Here is an 18,697-nt window from a genome sequence, read left to right on the forward strand (position 1 = left end):
TGCTTTATGTGACATGTATTAGCTCATTTAATCCTCGCTACCTTGGCCAAGGTCACGAAGCAGAGGAGTGCCAAGCTAGGGTCCAGCCTCTCAACTATGTACTAGGCTGCTTTTCTAGAAATTGTTTCCAAGTGCCTGTGGATGAAAGCCTGTCCTTCCCTTCCTCCCTCCGTAGTGAAAATGATCTCAATTCTGTGCTATGTAGGATCCCTCAGGTGGGGAGCTGGGGGAGAAAACAGAGAAGACAGCCAGGAGGATCCCACAGTTGTTCAAATCCCTGAAAGCCTACACAAAACTCATTCTTCCTGCAGGTGTCTGTCCACAGAACCATCAGCCTAGACCCCGGGCTCCAGAGATTTTCCTGATACGCGTGGGTAGAGAGGGGTGGCTATTTGAGGCTACCTGAGCATTACGATTAAAAATTTGTGGCTTCAAATCCCAGCTCTGCCACATAGTGGGGGTGATAACTTTTTGGGTCTCGGTCAGCAAGAACCTACTGAGTACCTACTTTGTGCCCAGCGCTGTGCCCATAGCAAATTTCCCTGCAGGTGCCAGAGCCCAGCAATTGCCCCAGGTTCCAAACACCCACAGACATAACGTGTCAGCAGAAAGAAGAAGCCAGAGCTAGAAACCTCTAGCACATCCACAGAGCATAAGATGGGGTTTGAGTGAAACCTCAGCCTTATAGAGCAGCCCTGCTGACCCCTGGTTTATAGACCTCAGAATGGCATGTACACTTTCTTCCTGGCTGGCAGAGGTCTGACTTTTCAAGGTTTTGGGGGCAATGTACGGGGTCGAGGTGGGGGGGGGCAGGTTGTAACTTGTGTCTTGTCTCAACCAAGTATACAGGATATGATTTTCCTGTTCCCTTTTGCCGGCACAGAGCTTGCTCAGAGTTGCTCAGGGAGTAAGCAGGCAAGGCTAATCTTTCCATCTGTGTGGTTTAGGGGTGGGTATGTGACAAAGAATGAATAGTAGGACCTACCTCACAGGATCGTTGGAAGAATTAAATTCAAGGTAACGTGTAAAGTGCTGAGGACAGTGACAGGCATTTGGTAAGTAGACAATTGATGTTAGCTGATTTTATCTTTCACTTCTACCACCCTCTTCCTCTTTTTCAGCTACTTTGGACATTCTTTCTGTGCCTTAAATCACCATTTACAAACACTCAAGTAAATATTTGCATTTTTCCCTCCTCCCTTTATCACCAATGGAATGTACTAGGAGCGGGACGCACAACTTCCAGGAATTGCCTTTAAGTGGAGGGACGTCTCCACTTTTGCCTGTCTCTTCCCCTTTCCTCTTTCCCGCTAGATGAAACATAGGTGTGATGGCTGGAGCTGGAGCAGCCATTTTGGACCATCAGGCAACAGCTGAATGTGGAGGATTTGGGAGCAAAAGTCTGGGTCCTGAATGATTGTGGTGCCACCATACCAGCCTGGACTACCTTTCTAGACATATGCATGGCAAAAGTAAACTTCTTTCTTGTTTAGGCCACTGTTATTTCTTTTTTTTTTAATTTTTAGATATTTTATTTATTTTTTTAAAGTAAAGTCTACACCCAATGTGGGGCTTAAACTTACAACTCCCCAAGAATTGCACACTGTACTTACTGAGCCAGCCAGGTGCCCCAAGAACCCTGTTATTTTGGTTAACTGAAATGATTCCAAACTAATATAGGAATAGAACTTGGATTTAGACCCAGGCTTGCCTGATTATGGCACTCCACCGGTGTAGACTATCTGAATCAGAATCATAGGGTGGGGAGCTTGGTTCGAATGCATATTCCAGGGCCCCACTTCAGCTCTGCTGATCCCGACTCTTGAGGGTGGGGGCTTGGGCAATTCTATTTTAAGCAAGCTGCTCACCCAGAGAGTTCTAATGTACACTCATGTGGGAATACAGCCTATCCATCTATCCCTTCTTGCAAGTTTTTGGAAAATCAGGAGTCCATTCTGATCCTTTGGGAGGAACTAAAGGCAGGTAGAATTGAGGGGCCTCACATAACAGGATTCTGAGGAGGAGGAAGGGTCAAGAATCAGGCTTCAGATAATCTGCATCCTCCCCCTCTTCCGGGAGGCAGCTGTGTCCCCTGGGGTCTTAGATGCTGTGGAGGACCAGCTGCTTCCTCACCCCTGCTCTTACACATGGTCGTTGCTCCAAAGCTGGAGTCCTCTGGAATCCCGAGTGTCTATGGCATATTGAGATGCTCTTATGGAACCCGGGACAAGCCCCAGGAGGCAACTCTCAGCTCAGGAGCCAGGATTTTAGTGCTAAGCTGTGCCCTCTTTGCAAGCCACTAGTTTTTTGAGAAACAGCTCATGCCTTTCATAAGCTGTTGGGCCTCAGGGGAGACTAAAAGCCTGACACGAGGCACCTGGGGACCATGTGATGCGGGCTGAATGCTGTCTGACCTTGCCACAAAGTCAGGTGTGCCCAGTGGCGTCTGTCGTCAAAGGGAGAAGGCACACGTGGGAGAGGGGCTGGGCCCAGGCATGTCCTAAAGCCTGGGCAAGCTGCTGAGCGGACATCGCATTCCCCAGAGTCCCTTCCTGGGCTTCCAGCCACCGCTCCCTTCACTCACACCTCAGACTCAGGTCCCCATGACCAGTTGCCCAAAGATTGAAAACTCGGGCCGGGGCCAAGCAGAGAGGTCGGGGTACGCTTGCGGCAACATGAGTGGGGGCCAGAGCTCACGGGCAGAGCACCAGCAAGGACGGGGTCCCTGCCTGGGGCCGAAGGCACGGGGCGGGGTGGGGGGGGTGGGCAGAGGACTCCAGTGCCCAGCTACGTTTTCCATTTTCAAAGGCGAGTATGAGAATGACCTTGGGGGCGATGGAAGGGAATGAACGCTAAAGCGGTCGGTACTTAAGGGTCAGCTATTTGGGAAAGCATGGTCTGGAGGCCCGGGGCGGGGCTGGGGTGGGGGGCTGTGTCCCGCCTCACCCCACGGGAGACTGAGTTCAGGCATAGCCCCTCCTTTGGGGACAGGGAGCCATCCCCGGCTTGCTAGTTGCCAGGCAACCCAGGATGAGCCTTCGAGGTCATTTCTCAGACAATTCTGAGCTCTCTCCACAGCCTGTTAACAGATGGTTCCGCAAGCAACCAGCCCCAGCCAGAAATCGATTGCCGTGGCACGGCTGCCCGTTTCCGGCAGCACCAGTGACAAGAAACCCTTCCAGAACTTCCAGCACTACGTTGTCCATTTGGCACGGAAGGGGAGGCGGCCTGAGGTCAGGCTCTGCGTCAACTCTGGTGGCGGCTAGTGGTCTTGCCAGGTGGGCAGGGCCCTGGAAGGAGGGCCACTGGAGGTTCGTGACAAGCAGGTAGCATGTGGCTCCATTCTCAGAACGGGCCCAGATTGCAAGAGAATGCTTGTCCCAAGTGACGGTCCTCCAAAGAACACCCTTTGAAAGGAAGCTCTTAATCGGAACCTTCCCTTCTGTTTTTAGGACTTGGACAAAATTCAGGAAGGTCCCTCCACCTCAGCTGGGCCTTAGCATTGATGCTTCTAATTGCAATGGGACTTAACTTTTAGGACAAGAGATATGGAGCATTCACAGTCCTTTCCCTGTCCCATTATTCAGATCTAAGATAATGCTGAGCAACATTTGACTATTATTCCCTGGGGACGGAACTGGGCAGAGCTAGGTCGTGACTCCTACTCATTTGAGGCAGCTTCAGAGGTGACATCCCAGTTTGACTCTCTTGCCTTATTTGAGGCACAAAGAGCTTCAACTTTCTAATAGAAATGTTAAACAGCAAGCCAGCATTTTTTTTTTTTTCCAGGACAAGGACAAATTCCCGTAAGAATTTTGCAAACATCACATGTTCTCTTTCCCCTTGATGCAATATGTATAATTTATCTTCTGGTATAACTTGCTTGATAGCCACACTTTGTTAATTCCATCTGCTTCCAAAGAGGAGGACAAGTTGTTACACAGCAATGTCCTGGGTTCTGAGTCTCCCATAAGCCACAGCTGGTCAAGAACCTAGTCAACAAAGGGCCAGCAACTTGTCTACCTGCAGGAGATCCTTATTGTAGGATTGGGTTTGCTGTCCTACCCTTCCTCTGTACCTCTCTGTACCTCTATCCATAAGCTTACTGAATGCCGCTGGTAGGCATTATCTAACACAGCATTGTCTCCCACCAAGAAGGTCATGTCTCTGTGAAGACTGAAGACGTACACCAATAGGGCAGTGCCCATGGAGACCCAGTGGTTTTGCCTTGTGCCCATCACCTGGGACTGGGTGGCCTTAAAGCACAGTGGACCACCCTATGGCGGGCTCAGGTATGGTGTGAGCTGAGAGACAGTACCTCGTGGAGTCCACCAGTCTTCAGGTTGTGGGGTGTGCACTGAGCTAATAACAACACTAGCTGGTTCTCCTGGAGTCAAATAACGTGGGGCTGGGAGCAAGTTGGGGGAGGTCAGAGGGGTCCATACTTAGTACCCAGGGGGAGAACCGGGTCTATCAAGAGATGCAAAAATGCTTCCTCTGAATTGGAAGCTGAGACTGGCCACTGAGAAAAAAGATCATAAAGTGGGTTATGGTGGTGGCTAAGGAGTTGACCTTGACTATGAAAAGGAAATGGAGGCTGCTATTACACAGAGATAGGGAGGAATCTGGAGAGAGCCCAAGGTGAGATGGGACCATCTGGGGCACCTCCTACTTCCTCCAGGCCCAGTGATAAAGTAAATGGAGGATTTTCGCCCGACATGCGTGGAAACACACCCAAGAATTGTGAGTTTTTTCATCATGAGTGGATCCTCCAGCTGCGGTGTTGGCTATGGGCGAAAACAACACAAAATAGGTAGAGCCAGAGAGAAATACTGTCCGTGGAGGACCAACAGTATCGGAAGCCTGTGGGCGGGTCCTGCGGAGGGTGGTGGGGGCCAGCCTGGGAGAGTGAGGGGAAGCCTGGCCCGATCAGACCAGTCCCTCCTGGAGAGTAACCCCTGACCCTGAGTCCTTCCAGCCTCTCCTCCTTCCCTCTCTAGCCCCTGGTGCCAGCTCTCTTCCTGTAGGGATGGACGGGGACAACTAGCCCTGGAGAATAGTTTGGTCTGGGTTTCTTCCTCCCCACAACACCTTTCTGAAATGGTCCATGGTGGTATGTCCAAGTTTGGCTCTGGCGTGACTTGTATATAAACTTCAGTTGCTAAGTTTGTCATAATCGTTACATCGCAATAGATTTCTAGTTATAGAACTATTCAGGTATCTTTTTTGGGGATTCAGTTTTGGAAAGTAATAGTTTTCTAGAAATTTGTCTGTATTACCTAAATTTTCTTTTTTTTTTTAAGTTTATTTATTTTGGGAGAGAGAGAGAGAGAGATGTGCGTGCACACGAGTGGGGGGGGGCAGAGAGAGAGAGAAAGAGAGAGAATCCCAAGCAGGCTCCGCACTATCAGCACGGAGCCTGACGTGGGGCTTGAACCCATGAACCATGAGATCATGACCTGAGCTGAAACCAAGAGTCAACACAACCGACTGAGCCACCCGGGTGTCCCCATGTTGCCTACATTTTCAAATATATGGGCATAGAATTGGTCATAATATCTTCTTTCAGTTTAAAAAGCTGATTATAAAATACAACTCACAGAAAGGTGCATAAAATATAAATGCACAGTATAACATATAGTTATAAAGCAAACATCCGTGTAATCACCACCCAAGGCAAGAAATTGAATACTGACAGCACCACCAGAATCCACATGCACCCCTTTTCAATCCTATCCCCTTCTTTCCTCTTAGGGGTAATCACTCTTGCATTTTTATGGTAATCTCTGTCTAGTGTTATAGTTTTATCGTTCTTTATAATTTATCCATCCTTGTGAGATACAGTGTGGATTTTTTCTTTTTTTGATCTTTATATAGATGGAGCAATTCTCTGTGTATCTTTTGTGTTTGGCTTCTTTTGCTCAGCATTGGACTTGTAACATTAATCCATGTTGTTGGGAGGTTCTAGTTTGTTTCTTTTCATTGCTGTTTAACCTTCTGTGATGGGATTATAACAAAATTTATTTATCCCCCTTACTATCAATAGGCATTTTGATTGTTTCCAGTTTGGGGCTACAGAAATCATTCTTCTCTGAACAGTTTTGTATGTGTCTCCTGGGACACAGTGCACACACTTCTGACAGCATTTTTCCAGTAGTGGTGTTGCTGGGTCACAGGGTATGAAATAGTTGTATCACTGTACTGGAAAATGCCAAGCTTTCCCCAAAGTAGTTAGGCTAATATTCACCAACAGTCTGTGAGAGCTCCTGTCATACCACACCCTGGTCACTATCTGGTCTTGGCAGACCTTTGAATATTACCCAACTGGCTGTGTATGATGGTATTTCGTTGCAGTTTTGTGCTTTCCTGCTTTTTTTTTTTTTTTATGGAGTTTAGGACTTTTCCATACATTTATTGTCCATTTGGATTTCTTGTGTGTGTGTGTGTGTGTGTGTGTGTGTGTGTGTGTGTGCATGTGAAGCATGTATTGATTTCTTTGCCCATTTTTCTATTGGGTGGGTTTGTCTTTTTCTTGCTGATTTCAGGAGTTCTTTATATACTTGAGACAGGACTCCATTAGCTGTTATGTATGTTCAAGTATTACCCCATTGCATGGCCTGTCTTTTTATTCTCTTTATGGAGTTTCTAAATTTTTATATAATTCAATGTATCTGTCTTTTCCTTTACGGGCACTCACAGTAGCTTTTTCCCTCATCTGTGTGGTTGGCAGTTCACAGTTTTAAGAACGTAATTTGGTGAAACTCTTGAGGCTCAAGATGAGGGTGCATTTCTTCAGAGGGCATCCGCATTTGCTTCTAGCAGGTGCTAGGGGCATTAGAAGCCCAGGATCATTTTAAACTAAATTCACATCTGAGTATTTGTAGGCCACAGTGGGTGATGGGAGTCTGGTATGCAGTTCTGCTCGAGAATAGCTTCAGGACGCAACTTCTCAGGACTGAGATTTTTCTTTGTGACACTGTGGTATGTTTCCTTGCAGTCCCTGGGGGGTATAGGAGTGGTTTCTTCCGGTTCAGTCTTGCACTGAGAATGTGGCCCTTAGAAGATTCTCGTTCTTGGTTATGTCCTGGGCTTTGTGAGACCAAACAAACCCAAAACCCCAAGGTATCTTATTGGCAAATGACCTCCAAAGCTTGGCTTCCATCCCTCACTTCACTTAGATTTTGCCTGGTTATTCATTACAAGCTTGTTAGCTCTTTTCAGGAAGATGTTTTTGGGTAGATGCTGACCAGAAACTTCACTCCCAAAGACTTATGTACTAAGATGTTAGTTGGCAAATTAAGTATAGTACATAAAAATTAGGTGTAATAGGTAATATTCAAAGAAAGGGAATTATTACATTATGATTTCCTATCTGACAATTAGCATGCTTGTTTTCTAAAATATCCCCCGTGGCAAAGATTGCTGGATGTCCACCAAAACCTATTCTCTCCTTCTTTTGCATTTAGTAGAGTTATCTAGCTGCCCAGGTAGCAGCTATATTTTCCAGGCTCTTTTGTGGCTGGGTAAGGCCGTATCATGGGTGAGTGTCAATGGATGTGGGTAGAAGTGATGCGTGGCATCTCCAAACACACACACCCTAACACCTCAGCTACATTCTCTTTCATGTCCATCTCCCCCCCTCCAGGCTGAACATGGACCCTGTTTTGACCATGAAGATAAAGACAACACCTTGGGGGATGTCAGAACCAGAAGATGGAAGGGACCTCGTCACTGAGAGGCTTCAGAGAGCAGAGCGGCCCCAGCAATCTGGACCACTCATCTCAGGACTGTTATGTGAAGAAAAAAAATCCCATTCGGTTTGCACATTTGGGGATATCTTCGTTACAGGCACTTTTGCCTTTTCCTTAACACCATACACCTGCTTAATAATGCTCCTGTCGCCCGGAGGTGTCCGGGCCATGTCCCTCTGTTCCCATCAACTTCCTTCAGAATTTGCTTCTCTTTGGATCTCCGCTATATTTTATGGTTCATTATTATAATCACATCCCTGCAAATATCCTTAGCCCCTCTTTTGTTTTGTCTTGCTTACTTGGCAAAAGCCATTCTGGTACCTGTGCTCAGGTGTCTGAAGATCACTGAGAAAGTCATACAACTAGGCCAACCGGTGTCTTATTCTCAAACATCCAATGGACCCAACATGGAAAAGTCTGCTGTTTTTCTAGTAAGAATGATTTCCTTCTTCTCCACTCTCTTGAGATGATTATTGCTTCCCTTGTCCTCATTCCTCAGATTCCCTACCTCTTTTCCTGGATATATTCTCCTTTGGTGACCTTGCCTCATTCTTTACGCAGACCGTTAAAGTCCTCTATCACACCGACACGGTTTCATCTTCCTCCCACAAAGTCTGCACACCCACCTGCGCGTGCGTGCTCCCGACAGCTGCCCCTGCTTCCCTCCGGGGCGGTTGACCCTGAATCTTTACCCCTTTTACTTGCTCAAAGTGTTTCCTTACCGACTGGGTCATTTCCCAGCAGCCTAGGACCATCTCCAATATCCTTCATCTTTCCCAATAAAACAAAACAAGCATCTGTGTTGGTCTTCTGTTCCATGTAACACACAAACACAAACTCAGTGGCTTGGAACAACACAGGCTGATTGTGCCACAGTTTCTGTGGGTCAGAAGTGCAGCATGCTCTTGCTGGGCTCTCTGCCCAGGGTCTCACCAGGCTGAGAGCTAAGCGTTGGGCGAGGCTGTGATCTCTTCTGAGGCTCGGGCTCCTCTTCCAAGCTTACTAATTGGTGGCAGAATTCAGCTCTTTGCAGTTGTAGGGCCGAGGTCCCCACTTTCTGGCTGTCAACTGGAGGCCATTCTCAGCTCCTAGAGGCCACCAGCTGTTCTCGGCCACATGGCCCTCTTCACAGCATGGCAGTTTGCTTTTTCAAGGCCAGGAATGGAATCTCTTTCGTTAAAAAAAATTTTTTTTAATGTTTATTTATTTTTGAGAGAGAGAGCATGCACAAGCAGCGGAGGGGCAGAGAGAGAGGTTAGACACAGAATCCAAAGCAGGCTCCAGGATCTGAGCTGTCAGCACACAGCCCGACGAGGGCTCGAAGTCACGAACCCTGAGATCATAACCTGAGCCATAGTTAGACACTTAACCAACTGAGCCACCCAGGTGCCCCTGGAATCTCTTTCTTTTAAGGGCTCATCTGATTAGATCAGGTCCACCAGAATAACTTACCTTATGATTAACTCCAAGTCAACGGATTAGGGACTTTAATTATATCTGCAAAATCCTTCACCTTAAAAAAAATTTTTTTTTAATGTTTATTTTTTTAAGAAACAGAGAGACAGAGTGTGAGTGGGGAAGGGGCATAGAGAGAGAGGGAGACACGGAATCCGAAGCAGGCTCCAGGCTCTGAGCTGTCAGCCCAGAGCCCGACGCGGGGCTCGAACCCACCAGCTGTGAGATCATGACCTGAGCCGAAGTCTGATGCTTGACCGACTGAGCCACCCAGGCACCCCCCAAATCCTTCACCTTTGCCATGTAATGTAACCTAATCACAGGTGTGATGTCCCATGGTGTGGTTTCTGCCCACACTCGAGGGGAGGGCATTTATGCAAGGCATGAGTCCCAGGAGGCAGGAATCTTGGGGGCCATCTTAGAACTTTCCCTCTCACAGCATCCCTTGACTCTTACCTCTGTAGGTGTTGCCTCAAGTTCCTTCTCCCCAACCCAGAGAACTTAAAAGTGCAGTGTAGACGCGATGTGTCTGTTTCCCATCTGCTCCTCAGCCCACTCCAATCTGGCTTCCATTTACTGAGATTTTCCTTGTCCGGTTAACTGGTGCCCATCTTGCCGAATGCAATAGGCACATTTCTTTTGAATTCTTTCTTTCTTCTAATTTTTAAATTTATTTTTATTCATTTATTTTTTAAGTTAAAAACTTTTTTTTTTTTTGTTATGGAAAATAGCAGACACATGTAACATAGGGAGAACAATATAATGGATGTCCGCAAACTCAAATGCTCAGCTCCAACAGATGTCAGTGTGTGGCTAATGTTCCATCTCTGCTCCACCACTTCTCTCCCCTGGATTCTTCTGGTTATTTTAAAGCAAATCTGAGGTATTCGCGTCGTTAGCAAATATACCCAGTACTTCAGTATGGATTCCCAAGATGATGGCTTTTTTTTTTTTTTTAAGATTTCATTTTTAAGTAATCTCTATTCCCATTGTGGGGCTTGAACTCACAACCCCGAGATCAAGACTCACATGCTCCGCTGACTGAGCCAGCCAGGTGCCCCTAAGACAGTGACTTTTAAATAGGAGCACAGTAGCCTGGGTAATAAGAAAACAATAATAATCCCTTAACGTTACCTAATGCCAGTCGTCACATTCCCCGGATGCCCCATAAATGTCTTTTGCAGCAGGTTGGTTTGAATCAAGGTCGAAACAAGGGCCATTCATTGTATTTGGCTGATATTGTTTCCTTTAAACGACAATAATCCTCTTTTTACTTTTTAGTTTTTGGTCTTGCCACTTATTTTTTAAAGAAATGTGGTTATTGTTCCAGAATTCCCCCACTTTCTGGATTTGGCCACTTGAGTCCCTGGTGTATGGTGTGTCACAGGCTCCTCTGCCCATGAGCCCTTTTCTGTTCTCATCACACTTACGGTCCCAGCCACATTTAACGCTGCTGCCCGTTATCTCCTCCTTGACATATTCTCCTTTTGATGATACCACACACTCCTGACTTTTCTTCCAAGTCCCTGGCCAGTCCTCTTCAGTCTTGCCTAGTTTACTCCTCTTCTACCCAACCTTGAGACACTAGTGGTTCCCTAGACCCCTGGCTGGGCCCTGGGCCCTTCTCTATCCACCTGCTCTCTCCCTAGGTTAGTTCCCCTGGTTCTGTGGCTTTTAATGCCATTTAGATACTGTAAGACTCACACCATTTTATCTCTAGTCCAGCCCTCCCCCGAGCTCCAGGTCCTTATGTGAGGACTTACTTGATAGTTCCACCCAGCTCTGCCAGTGGTATCTCCAACTCAACGTGTGCTAAAGGGAACGCAGGGTTTCCTGCTTCCCAGACCAGCTGTCCCTCGGAGTGAACAGCACACCCCCACCCGGCCAGTAGAGACTGGATGCTGGAGTCTCCCTAGAGTTCTGCCTTTCTCTTACTTCCTGGTTTGCAGCCCATCAGGGTCTGTCATCATACTTCTAAATGATGCACTGATGTAGATGTGTGTCCCTAGCCCTGGCCACTGTCACCTTGACTTGGGACATTGCTCCTGTCTCCTCACTTCTTTCTTCCATTCCAGAACCCCTGCAGTCAATTCTCCACATGGCCCAAAGTCATCTTTTAAAAGCATCCATCAGATAATGTAACTACCCTGTTTAGATCATGGGAGTACGTCTCCAATGCACCTCAGAGTCCCTCCCTGCTCTCCTGTGCTTCTGTGCTTTTCTCCCTCTGCTCTCCAGCCACAAAAGCCCTTCTCTCAGGTCCTCGGAAATGTCATAGTCCTGCCCATCTCTCTGACCGAACCTTCTTCTTTCTGCTCACCATAGCTGGTGCCCTCTTTCCCTGGAGCTGCAACTTACACAGTACCTCTTCAGAGAGCCCTTCAGGCTCCCCCGGATTTTAAGGGCTCTCTCCTATTATTCTGTCTCCTTCAATGCACTGAGCACAAACGTATTGATGTGTGCACATGTTTATTGTTCATCTGCACTGCCAGGCCATGAAAGGTGGTCTGTTTCACCTTTGCACGAATGGCGAGCTCATGGAGAACCGGACCCTATTCCAGCTGTGGGACTGGGCTGGCATCTAACCAGCCAGGCTCCCAGAAGCCTCCCAAGCAGCAGCGGGACACTGGGCGCTGCAGGGATTAATTATTCAGAATGTGAATTCCAGGACTGGTGGCTAGATTTTTTTTTAATCTCATTTTTAAAACACGGGCATAAAAACAAAAAACACAGGCATAAAATTTATACATAGTAATCTACATAAATCCTAAGTGGCAATAGTCTGATCGAGATAAGGAACATTTCTATCACCCCAGAAATCCCCTCTTGGCCCCTTCCAGTCAATCCCCAAACTCACAGCAACCACTGTTGGTAGCTGGATTTTCCCACACTGTTCAGGCAAGGGCAGTGGAATGTTTTAATAATACTCCAGCCAGTCCCCATAGCTCGACACCACTACTGTTACCAATGAGACCCATTTCTAGTATCCGTGTGCTAACTGGCACAGCCTCTGAGGTTGATGGGAAATAAAATCAACCAAAGCTCTGATAGTGGCCAGGACTGGAGAATCGCCCTGCTGGCTAAATGGAGCTCATAACTTCCACCCTTACCCGTCTCAGTGTGAGTTCCCAGCCAGAGCACGGGCAGCTCAGGGAGCTGAGCTTAAATTAACACACATCTAACATCACACCATTTATGCTCAAATTCAGACGCTACTGCAGAGCAGAACCAGCGGACCGGGCTAAGGAAAAGGGATCTTGGTGGGCTGGCTGGTGACCCGGAAAGCCACCAGCCCGGAAAGCTGGCTTCTTGGTGGCCCGGAAAGCCAGCCAGCAGGCCCAGGACTAGGGATGTGCTGAAGCAGAGAGTCCTGGTTGATGTCCTGTGGGCCACAAGGTCAGTCCAGCAAACACAGACCACATTCGAACACAATCTTCTCTGACCACCTGCCACCTAGTTTCAGAGCCGCCCCCGACCTCCCCTTCCCCCTTTCCCGACGCAGGTGGTATCGGGGACATGGAAGGAAAAACAGCTTCAGAGATGTATGACCAAGGATATATGACCCTTCTTTCTCTCTGCAGCCCCCAGACTTTCCACCTTCCAGGAGTCCGGGGATTCCTGCTCCTGGGTTCAATTCTTCTGGTCTTCCTTCCTGAAGCCCCTCTCTGGGACACCCTGGGAGCTAAGAATGGGGGGTGTCTCAGCTCTCTACATGTGTTCCCCTCTCCCCTCCGTCCTTCCCCTGAGCAGAGTGCAGCAAATAATAGACCCTCAAAAAATATTCCTTGATGGATAATTGCTTTCCTGGCTCTCCCATGATACTTTTATTGAGCTCATGATGTGGGTAGGAATTATGGAGACTTTGTAACAGATGAGGAAACCAGCACGCTGATGCTTCCAGGACGGGGCTCTTTGCTCCTCTCTCTTCACACCAACACGCATGCACACACACACGCGCGCGTGCACATGCACACGCACACATGCACACATGTCTGTGCACTCTGGACCTACTTGCTGAACTGCACAGGGGCAGCTAAGCCTTAGTTGCCTTGTTTGCAAAATGGAGCATCGTGTCAGATGTTCTCCATTTGCCAGCACAGACCCACTCTCCACCTTTCTCCATTCTGCACTGCTCAGTGGAGGCTGACCTGTTCCAAGGCTGCAGTTCTCACCAGGTTCTAGACACTTCCCCTGCTCCCCAGGTGGTAAAATCTTCCTGCTGCCGCTAGCCCCGAGTGCTTCGCCAGCCTTTCTTGGCTCCAAGTCTGCCCACACTTTGTAAAAGTCCCTTCCTCAAACCCTTTTCAATCACCCCTTTAAATATGCCATCTGCTTCCATCCAGGCCTCTGATGGCTACCAGAATGATACCCGAATAGCCTTGGGAAACAGATCCTTGGATGGGATGCTGACATCTGAAATGGGGCTCCTCACACATCTTGATTAGTGCATGAACAGCCTCCCCGAGAGGGGGTAATGGACAATGGTAATCTGTGGCATGTAGCGGCATCATGGCTCCTGACTTCAGGGCCAACGGTGGCAAGAGATGGACGGGTGAGATGTTGGGAGATCAGGAAGCTCTGGCCCTTAGTCACCATGGTGACAGTAGTGACTACAGACTGGAGTGGCCTTCCGACTCCGCATCTGACTGCCCTAGGAAACATACACAAAGAAAAAACCAGCTCGAAAGCCTTAAACTGGGCTACACTGGGGGAAAACTTCTCAATGTGGGCCTGTAGGCAATGAGAGGTGATGGGGTGAATTCTGAGGAGAATCAGCATCCCGTGTGAGGTAACTTCTCTGAGTGAAGTCACTGAATGACTTTAATTCTCACAGGGGGTGGTTCCCGCGGACTGAGGGCGAGGGGGGGGGGGGGGGGGTGGGATGGTGGGTGGGTGGGGGCGGAGTTCTGCTTTCACCAACAGGGAAGATTCAGGGTGTGTTGGGGACTCAAAGTTCTACCCAAATATCCCATCCCATGTCTGGGGTGGGGGTGGGGGAGGGGACCATCCCATTCCTTCTGAACCAGTGCTCTTCCCTTAGCCTAAGATACTTGGTGGGCTACACCTTCCATTAGTTCTGCAACCTTGGGGTTTTGACAGTCAGGGCCCGGGCTTGGTTCTCTGCCATATCTGTGCCATGGCTACCAGAGAGCAAAGATCCCTTCGGAGCCACCCTGGGGGGCTTTCTGAAAGTCATGAGTTCAAGGCTTTCAATCTGTTCACAGCCCCAGTGGATCCAAGGGACCATAGGCCTTGTGTCTGTAAATGAACTGGGAGAATCCCCCACTAATTTCCTGGCTCATGGAATGAGAACTCTTAGGCCTGGAAGGGGCCACATGGAGTCACGCTGTGCTACAACGTCACCACCATCAAATAGCCAACCAAGGGCAATACTATATTCCTAAGGGAATTTCAGAAATTAGCGCCACCATCAAAGATCTGAACTAGGCAGAGATTGTCGTTCCCATCAAGACTCAGTTTATCCTCACTTATTTGGCTGGTGCAAAAACCAGTTAGGTCCTGGGGAATGATTGCAGATGACTGTGAAGTCAATTGGGTAGGATGCCGATTTGCAGCTATGGTTCTACACATGAAATTTTTACTGAAACAAATCAACACATCTCCTGGCCTGGTCTACATCTTTGACCCCAAGTGCTTCCTTTTCTATTCCACTAAGTAAAGAGAATCAGAAGCCATTTGCCTTTGTGTAGCAGGGATGGTACATCTTTACTACCTCAGGGTTTTGTCTATTCTGGTGATTTCTGTCATAATATAGTCCAAAGTGACAATAATCATCCTGATGTAGCTCAGAACACTATGCTAGTCCATTACATTGATGAGAGTTTGGTAATTGGGCCTGGTGAGCAGGATATGGGGAGCACTTTAGATTCTTGGTAGAACCTGTGCATGCCAAAGAAAGGGTGAGAAATCTCACAAAAATTCGGAGGCATGTCATGTCAGTGAACCTTCTAGGGTATCTGGTGGTCTGGGGGCATGTCAAGACATCTGTAAAACGAAGACAGGTTGCTGAACCTTATGGTGCCCACTGCAAAGAAAGAGGCAAAATGTTTGATGGGATACTGGGTTTTCGAGGCCATGCTTATCACATTTGGTTGTGCTGTTCTGCACATTTACTGAAAAACCTGCAAGACTGCAAGTTTCAAGTGAGGCCCTGCAGACAGAAGACTTCAGGCCCAGGCTGCCCTGTCACATGTGCTTTAGGGCTTGGAAGTGACTATGGCCGAAAAAGATGCTGTACAGACAAGCTCCAATGGGAGAGTTGCAGCACAGTTACAGACCCTTAGGGTTTTGGACGAATTCATGCTCTCTTCTTCCACTAGTCTCCATTTAAAAACAGCTCTGGGTCCCTGAGTGGCTCAGTCCATTAAGCATCTCACTTTGGCTCAGGTCATGATCTCACGGTTTGTGAGTTAGAGCGCCACTTTGGATGAGCTTGAACCCTGCTTCGGATGAGCTCTGCTTCTCTCTGTCTCCCTCTGTCCCTCCTGGGATTCTCTTTCACAGCCCCTTGCTCACTCGTGCCCTCTTTACCTCTCTTAAAAAAAAAAAAAAATCTCCAGGCTCACAACTGGACACAAATGGAAACTGAATGCCTGACTGTGGACACCAAGTGACCCATGCAACCAGAGCTGGATATTATCTGATCCAGCTAATCATAAAATTGGACATGCATGGCAGCATTCTATTATTAAATAGTATATAGGAGATCAGGTCTGAGCAAGTCCAGAAGGCACAGGGAAATTGCATGAGCAGGTGGTTCAAATTCCCATGGCATCTCCTCTCGTTGCTTCACTGCTTCTCCTCTAGTTGGGGAAGTTGCTTTGACCAGTTACCATGGAGGGAAAAGCACAGACGTGATTTCCAAATGGGTCTGCACGGTACGTAAGCACCGGCCACAAGTGGACAGCTGCTGCATTAAAGCCACACCGAGGGCATCTCTAAAAGACAGTGATGAAGGGATAACCTCTCAGAGTATCGGGGTAGAACTTCTGATTATATGGATCGTCCATTTTGTGTGGAAGGTGAGATGACCTGAGGTACAGATCTACACTGATTCATGAACAGGGACTAACAAGTTTGCTGGCTGGTCAGAAACCTGAAAATAACAAGATTGAGAGATTGGTGGTGAGGTCTAAGAGAGGAATATGTGGACAGACTGCCTGAAATGGGCACAGGTGGTAAAGCTATTTCTGACCCACACAAATGCCCTGAGAGAGCATCAAGAAGAAGCCTCTAAATAATTGGATGAGATCTATTCTGCAGATGTCAACTTCTTTTCCCAGCTACCTTGGTTCTTACTCAATGGGCCCACATACAAAGTGGCCATGTGGCAGGGATAGGGGCTATTCATAGTAAGGTAGGCAGGATAAGTGACCTCCCAGAGATGTCCTAATTCTTGGGATCTGTGAATATATTTTATATGGCAAAGGTGAATTAAGGTAGCAGATACAATTAAGGTTGCTGATCAGAGGACTGTAAAAGTAGGGAAATTATCTTGCAATATCTGGATGGGCCCAAAGGAATCACAAGGGTCTTGAAATGTGGAAGCAGGAGGTAGTCAGTGTCAGGGTGGTGTGATGTGGGAAAGGATTGGCTGTGACTAGTTTTGAAGATGGAAGGAGGGCACACGCTAAGGAATGCAGGTAGCCTCCAGAAGCGAGAAAAAGATTCTCCTCTAGAGACTTCAGAAAGGAATGCAGCCTTGTTGACACCTTGATTTCAGTCCAGTGAGACTTATGCCAAGCTCTTGACCTCCAGAACTGTAATACAATAAATCTGTGTCGTTTGACGCCACTAAATCCGTGGTAATTTATTACAGCAGCCACAGAAAACTAATACACACAGGCTCAACCCATTCCCCTCACCGAATCGAATGGACAACTGGCACCGCTGAGCGCCCAAGCTGCCAGCAGCAAAGACCAAGAGTTTCCCATGTGGCACCATTCCCTGGGGCAATGGTTCTCAAAGTGTAAACGAGGAACCCCTGGGGGGTCCCCCAAATTCTTCCAGGAGTTCTGTGAGGTAAAATCTATTTTCATATTAATACTAAGGCATTCTTTGCTTATTTCATTGTCATTGTTTCATGAGTGTATGGTGGAATTTTCTAGAGGCCTGACGTATGTACAACACACTAAATGCTGAAGATTTGAGAAGCTAGCTGTCTTGTATTAAGCCCAATCTCTTTAGAAATTTGTAAAAATGTTAAGTAATGCTGCTCTCCTCACAGTTTTTGTTTTGAAAAAGTTTTCATTCAAAATTTTATATTAACGTACTAGATTTATCCATTTTAAATGAGTATTTTAAAGCTTAATTTTTAATCCAGGAAAATAAATATACCCCCCCACCACAAGAATCCCTTTTTAATTTTTAAGAGTATAATTTTTCAGTAATTTTTCAGAATGTAAAGGATTTCTGAGACCAAACCTTTGAGAACTACTGTTCTAGGGTTACCAGCTAGCTAGCTTCCCATTGGCAGGTTGATTACGCTAACTCCTTCTTTTGTGAAGGGAACAGTTATCAGCTCGCGGTAATAAATATGTATTTGTGGTACCGACTTGCCTTCCCTGCCTGCAAGGATTCCGCCAGCACCATCATCTCTGGACTTTCCAGAATGCCTTACTCATCACTAGGCCATGTCACACATTGCCTAACTTCATTTTATGGTGAGGGGCAAACAGCAGTGGTCTTAATGCACTGTACTTACAACGTACCCTGTCACTCATAAATAGCTGAATGGATAGAATAGTGTTAAAACACCAGTTGGGAGGTACTCTGCAAGGTTAGGTTGACAAGTAGAAAGCAGTATGTGCTTTAAATCAGTGGCCAATATCCGGCTCCACCTCTCATAGCCAGAAGGCAGAAGGAGGTAGGTAGCAATGGGAGTGGCTCCTCTCAATATTATTCCAAATAACCCACTGGAGGAATTTTTGCTTTCCATCCCCTCAACTTTGTGTTCGGTGGGTCTACAGTCCTTAGTGCCCAAAGGAGGACTACTTCCTCCAGGGAACACATAAATGGTTCCTTTAGATTGGAAGTAGAGTTTTCCCTTGGCTCAATTGGAGCTCTGTATGTTATCTAATCAAAAGGCAGAGAGGGGGTCAACTGTACCAGATAGTGTGATTGATCTAGGTTACCAGAAGGAAAATGGGGGATGGGCAGGAAGGCTATGTTTGGAATCCAGAGTACTGGGTGCCTCTTGGATCTCCCATGTCCAATAACGACCGTCAACGGGAAACTTGGCAACCCTTCAAACCTAAGACCAAGAAGAACCTGAACTGTATGGCTCTTACCCACCAGGTAAAGAACCAAACCAGCTAGAGAGCTAGCAGCTGGTAAGAGGGACAGAGAAGGGGGTGGAAGAGGGTTGCCATTGAGTGCAAAATTACGCCTTGTGACCAGCGAGCGGCAGAAGGGGCTGCTGTAGTGGGTTTCTGGGTTTCTGTTGTTGGTTTTCTGCACCCACCCCCCAC

The sequence above is a fragment of the Herpailurus yagouaroundi genome, unplaced genomic scaffold (genome assembly GCF_014898765.1).
Source record: "Herpailurus yagouaroundi ecotype Mexico unplaced genomic scaffold, PumYag 77, whole genome shotgun sequence".
Taxonomy (NCBI): Eukaryota; Metazoa; Chordata; class Mammalia; order Carnivora; family Felidae; genus Herpailurus; species Herpailurus yagouaroundi.